Genomic DNA, 8124 nt, shown 5'->3' with positions numbered 1-8124 from the left:
TTTTTTTCATTGATATAAAAATTAATATAAAATACAGGCACATAGAAGGACATGGAATGATGGCAAATCTGGTTATCCCAGATTGTCCTGAAAAAAAACAAGATATAGCATGTGTGTATAGCCTTTATAATGACTGTGATATGAGCTTAAAAGTAAAGGCAGTAAAAATACCCCAAAAATGCCTAGGGTCCATAGGGTTAAGTCACGATACATTATTGCAATTTTAAATATGTTGCGATATGCTGAATACTGTGGGAAAATATATTGCGATACATTGCGATTTATTACCTTTTGTCATCTATAAATTTTGTCCCCAGAGGAAAACTTTGTCAACATCTGTTTTAATTTATAAGATTAAGTCTGTTCTATACTCTATATTTCCACACAAGAATATCACGATACGACGCTGTATCGATTTTCCCCCAAGATAGAGAGATAGATATATAGATAGATAGTAGGGGTAGGAATCACCTGAGGATATGATATTATCACGATACAATATTGTTGCTATTCTAAATATGTTGCAATATGCTGAGTATTACGAGAAAATACATTGCAATTTATTACCTTTATTTTAACTGTAAATTGTGTCCCAAAGGAAAACTTTGTCAACATCTGTTTTATCTAATGAGATAATTTTTTCAGTCTGTTCATCAAACTTCAGCCATTTTTTAGTAGCAGCAAAATGCATCTAGTGGACTGAAAAGCAAATGATTATATTATTGTAGTAGGCTACCTACAGTTTAATTTGTATTTGTTGAAATTACTAAAGTTTGTAATAAAAAAAAAAATCGATACTTGGCACATATTGCCACACAAAAATATTGCAATACTATGCTGTATCGATTTATTTCCCCCACCCCTAGTAGGTAGGTAGGTAGGTACTTAGGTACGTAGGTATGTCGATAGACAGACAGGTAGACAGTATCGGTGGGAATCACCAGAATTATCCTCGATACGATATTATCACGATACTTAAGTCACGATACAATATCATTGCGATTTTAAATATGATGCGATATTCTGAGTATTGTGGTAAAATATATTGGGATATATTGCGATTTATTACCTTCTGCCATCTATAAATTTTGTCCCCAGAGGGAAACTTTGTCAACATCTGTTTTATCTTATAAGATAAAGTCTGTTCTCTACTCGGCACTGTTTGGCGATACAATATTGCCACACAAAAATATCGCAATACTATGCTGTATCGATTTTCCTCCAAGATAGATAGATAGATAGATAGATAGATAGATAGATACTTTATTAATCCTGAGGGAAATTTAGACATCCGGTAGCTCATATGACGCATTCAAAAAATCAGAAACACACTCCTAAAAGCTGAGATTAATCACCCAAACTGGAGTGTTTCCAGCCAAGGGGCAGCCCCACAGCATCCATCTTTCTGGCCTATCAGAGGGCCCTACACACAGATAGGGAATCCCCATTAGGAAAAACAACAGCTACTACAGACTACTTCCTCTACTGAGTATCCTCCTCAAAAACATTATCCTTAAACACGAGACTGTCCTTCAAAGTGATACATCTGTAAATAATATCAGATCAGTGCCTCCCTTGATCACATTCTCAAAATCTGAGAGACGGACTGATTCGTTAAGACACCAGGAAATCACCTATCACTGTCTCCCTGTTGTCTAATCAACACAAAGGCTTTTAACTCATCAGACACCAAACACGTCACACATTCACACACTGGAATAAAATACACCATGAAATCCTTCATAAATCACCTACAGTAAAGAATCATCTTTCCTGTCTGGTATGATAAAAGTATATGTAACACCGGGGACTTGTATATTGGGGACTGCCAGCTCTGAACAACTGTCCAAATAATTCAGGCTGACTAATACTCATTTTTTTCCATTATTTACAAATCAAGGACTTTGCACACAAAATCTATCTTTGCAAACTTTCCAACTACTCCCCCATCATCTCGCCTGGATTCTTTGCTAAAGGTCAATATGCTAAATAAGAGTCTCAATGATTTATACTCAGATCATGAATAGATATAATCCTCCTAAATCTCATATTTGACAACTATGGGAAAATGATAGAGGGGTGCCCACTGTTACATGAGGAACAGGACTCATCTTCTACATGCTCCAGACGTGCCTTGATACAGTTTGAAGTGCCACATCGCAACACCTCTCTAAAGCTAAACTTGCAAGAATGGTCTCAAATGAAAGACCCTGTGTGTGACAGGTGTGTTTGTTGTTTAAAACTTGCCTTTTTCTGACAGATTACAGCTGTAATATAATGCATCTCCTACAACTGGTACTTTTTGGTATATTCTCAGTTCCAGATGACTCCTATATCCTTGCTCACTTTCTGAAGGTCATTGCCTTTTCCTCTCTTTTAGCTTAACGCTCAGTTCTGTTTAAATGGAAGGATGTAACACCTCTACATCACACAGCCACTGGATTATAGATGTGATGCAGAACATAAAGCTTGAAAAAATCAGATACACCCTCTAGGGCTCCATTAAGACATTTTACAAAACCTGGGAGCCATTAATAAAATATGTGAACAGTCTAACTGACCTGGAACAATGAAGTTTTACTTCTACAGGTGGTCTTTCCTTTAAGTAAGTAAATACACTACTTTTACTTACTCCTTTTCTTTCCATTTCTCTCTTTTTTCTGTACATGTATGTACTTTGAGATTTTAGCTTATGTTAATAAGCAGAAAAATCTCTACAAATAAAGTGTTTAAAAACCCACACAGGTTGTCCACATGCTGAAATTATTTTAAAGTAATTACACCTGATGGATGCAGTAAATTTAGTTTTCTATCTTTGTGACTTTCAGATTTATCTGTGTTGTTTTGCTCCTGGTTTAAGTGTATAGGGTGTGGATAACTGTACACCAGTTTGCGGCCAGCTAAATACCATTTCTACCTTCTGTCTTTGTCCATTCTGACTATGATGAAGACACAGTAGTGTCCAAACCTTCTGTGCTAGCAAGTCAGCCAGTTTGCTCCAGTCAAGGGTGTTTATACACTCTAAAACAGAGTCAACTGGTTAAACTTTTAACACAGGTAACAATATGCATGCGTCTTTTAAGTAGTCTCAACTCTGGCATTATTAAATAAATCATTTTATAATCTAACAAACTCAGTTAGTTCAGTACAACCAACATGATTTGCTTTGACCTTGAAAAACTTAATTGAGTTGAACCAACTTAATATTTATCCAGAAGTTACGTTGATATTTAGTGGTCAAACTATCTAAACCTATTTATTTTAATTCCATCTTACTCAATCCTACATCTTGGTTGCCTTATCTATTTTCTGATGAAGGTCTAGTGGACTGAAAGTTCAACAATAAAGTGAAACACTGCATAGAGGTAAGTGTGCGGACATGCTGACATGTCCAGCACCTTGCCAAGACCAAGCCAGGTGGAGCGGTGGTTGTTCTGCATTAGACTCACAAGTCAGTCGTTAGACGCTTTGCTTAACTAAAGACTGATGTCTTTCTCCCTGATTTTGTGTTTAGATGGGCGGATACAATTTTAGAGTTTAAAAAAAACTCCCTACGTTGCAGAACCAATGGTAAATCCGCAGGGTGGTCCTTCGGTGGCTCGCTGAACTCTTGTGCTCGTAAACATAGTCCGACAGCATTAAAAGTTTCAAACAAAGTCGCTGTAAGTCCTTCATTTCCACAATCTTGTGGACTGAGCACATGTTTGATGAAACAGAGTTAAATCTCTCGGCATCCATTTTCAAGCTCTCTGTGTGATTGTTTCCTTGCGGACGAGAAAAGGGGGAGCGCACATTTCTGGGAGGGCGTGTCCTTTTAAAAAATGCAAGAGGCATTGCTTTGTTGCCGGCCACTTTCTCCGGTGTGTTAAACACACTTTAGAAAGGAGTGTCCCCAGACTATCAGAAGCCGGAGATCTCTGATTGTCTGGTGGTGAGACTAGTTCTGCATCAACTCCATCCTACTCAAAAATGTATAAAAATATTTTTAACTTTGACCAACTTCTTAAAAGAAGTTCTCAGATGATTTAAACACTTAAATGACACAAACGTAATTTTTTAATGCTGAAAAGCTTCTTTATTTTAAGAGTTATCTACTCACCCCATGAATCATTTTTTAGAGTGGGTTTAGTTTCAGTATTGGAGGGGTCCCATGAAATGGAGTTGTTGGGGTCCATCGCCAGAACATTTTGAGCATTTAACACTTAATTTCCTGTATTCTGGTGATTTTTTTGCATCATTTCATGGTGTAAATGTCTTTACAAGTCTTCTGCTACTTTTTTCTGCTACGTTCTTATTCAGAGAGGCAAATGTACATTTTCTAAATATTGATGGGGACATATCCCCTTTTTCCCAGCTTAAGTATTATCTGAAAAATCTAGGCTACTTTAAGTGTCAAAAGTGCCCATTATGCAAGCATATCTTCCAACACTGTCCCTTACATTGTCATAGCCTACATTTTAGATTATGACTAAAGTATGACTTAAGTATTTATATGTAAGGAGCATTTTAATGTTGTATCTAGTTGACGAGGAGCGTATTCAATTTATTTAAAGCACTTTTAGGTGGTTAAATGTGCTGTATGTTAAATGGAGTTAGTGGACAATATTTCCCTCAGAGAAGTAGAAGTATTAAGAGGTATAAAATGGATAAACTAAAGTACAAGTACGTCAAAGTTGTACTTAAGTAAATGTACTCACAGTCCAAAAACCAAAGCTATTCAGTTGATTATAATAGAAAATGAGCAAATATCCACATTTGAATAACTGGCAGGAGTGAATTTTTGGTATTGATGACGACTCTGGCTCCAAAAGAAACAACTATTTAAACACCACCAGGACCTTTAAATGTCTCCTTCACATTTCCTTGTGTTACTGGCAAGTTTAAAACACATTTCATCCACATTTAAGTAGGCTAAATTAAATGTGCCAGTGACCCCACCAGCAGCCTCGGCAGCAGGGTCGAGTCAGACATGACTCCAACAGGAGCTGCACGAGTGACATTTTCTGCGATCACGAGCTGCAGGAATGTGTACTCACCGTTTGGGCGATAAAAGACGACTCAAGTGGAGGAAGAAGTCACAGAGATCCCCGAAAGTTTCCTCTCAGGTTCACAGATCACCGCCACACAGAGGAAGGATCTGTTTGTGTGTCTATAGCTGACACATTACTTCAGCTCGCAGCTCGATCCCGTCCTGACACTTTCAGTTTAGCCCCAGAAGCGATCCGAGCTGAGGGCTGTGGTGTCCTGTCGCCTCGCAGGCTGCAAAAGAAACCCGATTGAAAAAGAGGGACGATCTATCACTTCCACAGGGCGAGAGGGTGATGCGTCAGGTGTACGCTTCCCGCGAGTGAAGGAGGAAAACAGAGTGGAGGGCGACTCATGTTGAGTTGATCGGGCTGAAGCCTTTTTCTTCTCCGCCTCCTCTCCAAACTGCACCGCTTCGTGCGCTACGCGTAAAAACCCCCACACTTTAAACCACAATCCTGCTTTAGAAGAAGAAGTGAAGCGTGCGAAGCTTTCACCGAGCTCCCTGCAAACTACGGCTCACTTCAGCGTGTTTTTACATAACAGCATCATCCGCTTTTTTTATGTTGACGCATCATGTAGCGAAAACATGGAGTTTCTTAAAGGGCCACGGACGTCCACATGTCACCGTCCCCCCGGCAGCAGCCCCGCTGTGGCTGACAGATGGCTTTCACCTAGTTAATGTCTTTAAGCCCTGTTCTTTTGACACTTGTATTAACCCTGGCAGCGGTGGCTGAGGGAGCTGGGCTCTCAATGAAGGATCTGTGGTGTGTCAGATCTGGCTCATGACCAAAACCTGCTCTGACATGTGACTGCACGGTGCCTCCTGGAGCACTGCTGGGAAGACTTTGTTGTCTCTTTATGTGACTTTAGGTTTTAATTTCATGCTGTGTTGTTTTATGAAATGCAACTGCACCATGAGGAAAATGTAACATGCAATAAGGTTGCTGAATATTGTAAAACTATATTACTTGCGACAAATAAACAAATATTAAAGGGACAGTTTAGTTTTTTTTGAAGTGGGGTTGTTTGGAGTACTTACACTATAGCCCTACTTGGGCAGCATTAGTTTAACGTGGAGACGTGGGGTAAAGTAATTATTACTGATTTTAGTCCCGTCTGAATGCGCCATATCTGTAATCATTACGTAAAAATTACGGCAACTTTTACCTTCTGTAAAACGGTCTGGAGAAAATAATCCCATGCAAACGCGATCCTCTGTATTTAATATTTCGTCACGTCCTGTTTACAACCATTTTTCCATGTTTACAACTAGTTTTCTACGTTTTTTCAATGATGGAGACGCTTAAAGAAGCATTCGGTGTTGTCAACAGTCGTGATGGTGGACATTCTTCCAATGATCGCGCAGCCCTATGTGGGAGATCAAACAAAAAGGTCGAGAAGAAAGCACTTCTCAGAGCCACAAGACTTCTGGTTGTGTTAGGTAGGCCTAATATAAATCCATATTGCTAATTGTTGTGTATACACAATCCTGATCATGGGCAATATTTCATATTGGGCCAATGAACGCAACACATACAGGAAGCAACGTAGCACGCACATGCTGACAGGGAGGTGACGCCAGGACGCAAACGGAGTTACCACTCCCATCTTTGGTAGAATTACGGAGATTTCTTGTCCCGTGTGAATCGGACATTTATATTACAGACACCCTGTGGTAAACTGACATTAGTCCACATCCCTATGTAAAACCAATCCTGTCCGAATAGTACTTAAGACAGTATATTACATACAGTAGATGGCGATCGGAGCACCCCCAGTTTGGAGAAGCAGGAGTCCAACATGGAAGCAAAGCAATCGACTGCTGTGGAGGGGGTCAGCAACAAAATGGCACGGTAGTGCAGTGGTTAGTGGTTCAAGCCCATGGTTGGGGGTTCGAACCCAGGGTGGGGGAGCCCTTCTGTGCAGAGTTTGCATGTTCTCCCTGTGTCAGCGTGGGTTTTCTCCAGGTACTCCAGCTTCCCCCCACAGTCCAAAGACATGCAAACTTGGTGACAAATTGATGACTCTAAATTGTCCGTAGGTGTGAATGTGAGTGTGAATGGTTGTCTGTCTCTACGTGTCAGCCTTGCAAAAGTCTGGCGACCTGTCCAGGGTGTACCCCGCCTCTCGCCCAATGACTGCTGGTATAGGCTCCAGCCCCCCTTCCCAACAGGATAAGCGATTATGAAAAATGAATGAATATGTTGAGAGTATTTTCATGGCTTTTTTTTTCGTCCAAAATTGACGACTTCACCTTGTCCAAAACTTTCATCCGTCATTACAATTTTCGGAACAGGTTCGACTTTCTACATTTTTCACGTCGCAGAAGCCTTTAGGGAGTTGTTTGACAGGACACAGTCGCGACAAGACAGAGGAACAGGGTGCACAGAATCATTCCCTAACTCAGATAGCTCGCCCTCAACAGGTCAGATAGAAATATTCAGGTAGAAGGTGATGATGAGGAGGAGGATGTAGACCGTACACAGAATGTGGAGACAGAGAAGGAGGACAGCTCCGCCCCTTCAAGCAGCTTCAGTAACTCCAGTAGAGAGGCAAAGGAGGAAATGTCTTTCCATTTTGTCAAGTATTGCATTTTTTTTTTTTTTACAATGAACAAAACAATAAAACGCATCAGAATCAGTGTGCAAGGTTTCTGGTTGAAACGTTTCATTGCGCTCTTCAAAACCAGACTCCATTGAGAGAAACAGTAATTTAACATTGCAGAACACAGGAGCTGTTGGTCTACTGCTGCTTTAAACGTTCATTTTAATTGTGTTTTTGTGTGACTTTGGTGTTTAAAAGAGTTAGTTCATATTCACCAAAGTCACACAATAACATAAACTAGCTAACTGATGGAAGCAGCAGTAGACCAGCAGCTCTCATGTTCAACAAGGTAAAATTACTGTTTTTCTCAATGGAGTCTGGTGGCTTTGACGAGAGCATAGAGGGGGAACTGAAGCTGTTATCAGCTGCCCCGTTGGAATAGGCTGTCGCTGCAATGTCTCATTATAGCGTACATTAAAACTGATATTGATTTTTTTAGGTGGGACTTTTTTTTTTAGGTGATTAAAAATCATTTTGTTGCTGACCCCCATC

At 40.0% G+C, this 8124-nt stretch overlaps 1 protein-coding gene across 1 annotated transcript in view; it reads right to left on the bottom strand.

Annotated features, from left to right (window-relative positions):
* Positions 1–5864, bottom strand: part of bahd1 (bromo adjacent homology domain containing 1) — a 58536-nt gene extending 52672 nt beyond the window's left edge. Inside the window, exon 1 of the mRNA XM_050061573.1 lies at positions 5037–5864. The gene's annotated coding sequence lies outside the window, so the exon portion shown is untranslated. The remainder of the gene's footprint in view (positions 1–5036) is intronic.
* Positions 5865–8124: the final 2260 nt, after the last annotated feature.

The sequence above is a fragment of the Epinephelus moara genome, chromosome 14 (genome assembly GCF_006386435.1).
Source record: "Epinephelus moara isolate mb chromosome 14, YSFRI_EMoa_1.0, whole genome shotgun sequence".
Classification (NCBI taxonomy): Eukaryota; Metazoa; Chordata; class Actinopteri; order Perciformes; family Serranidae; genus Epinephelus; species Epinephelus moara.
Note: the sequence above shows the minus strand (reverse complement) of the source record. Positions and strands in the feature narration are given on the sequence as shown.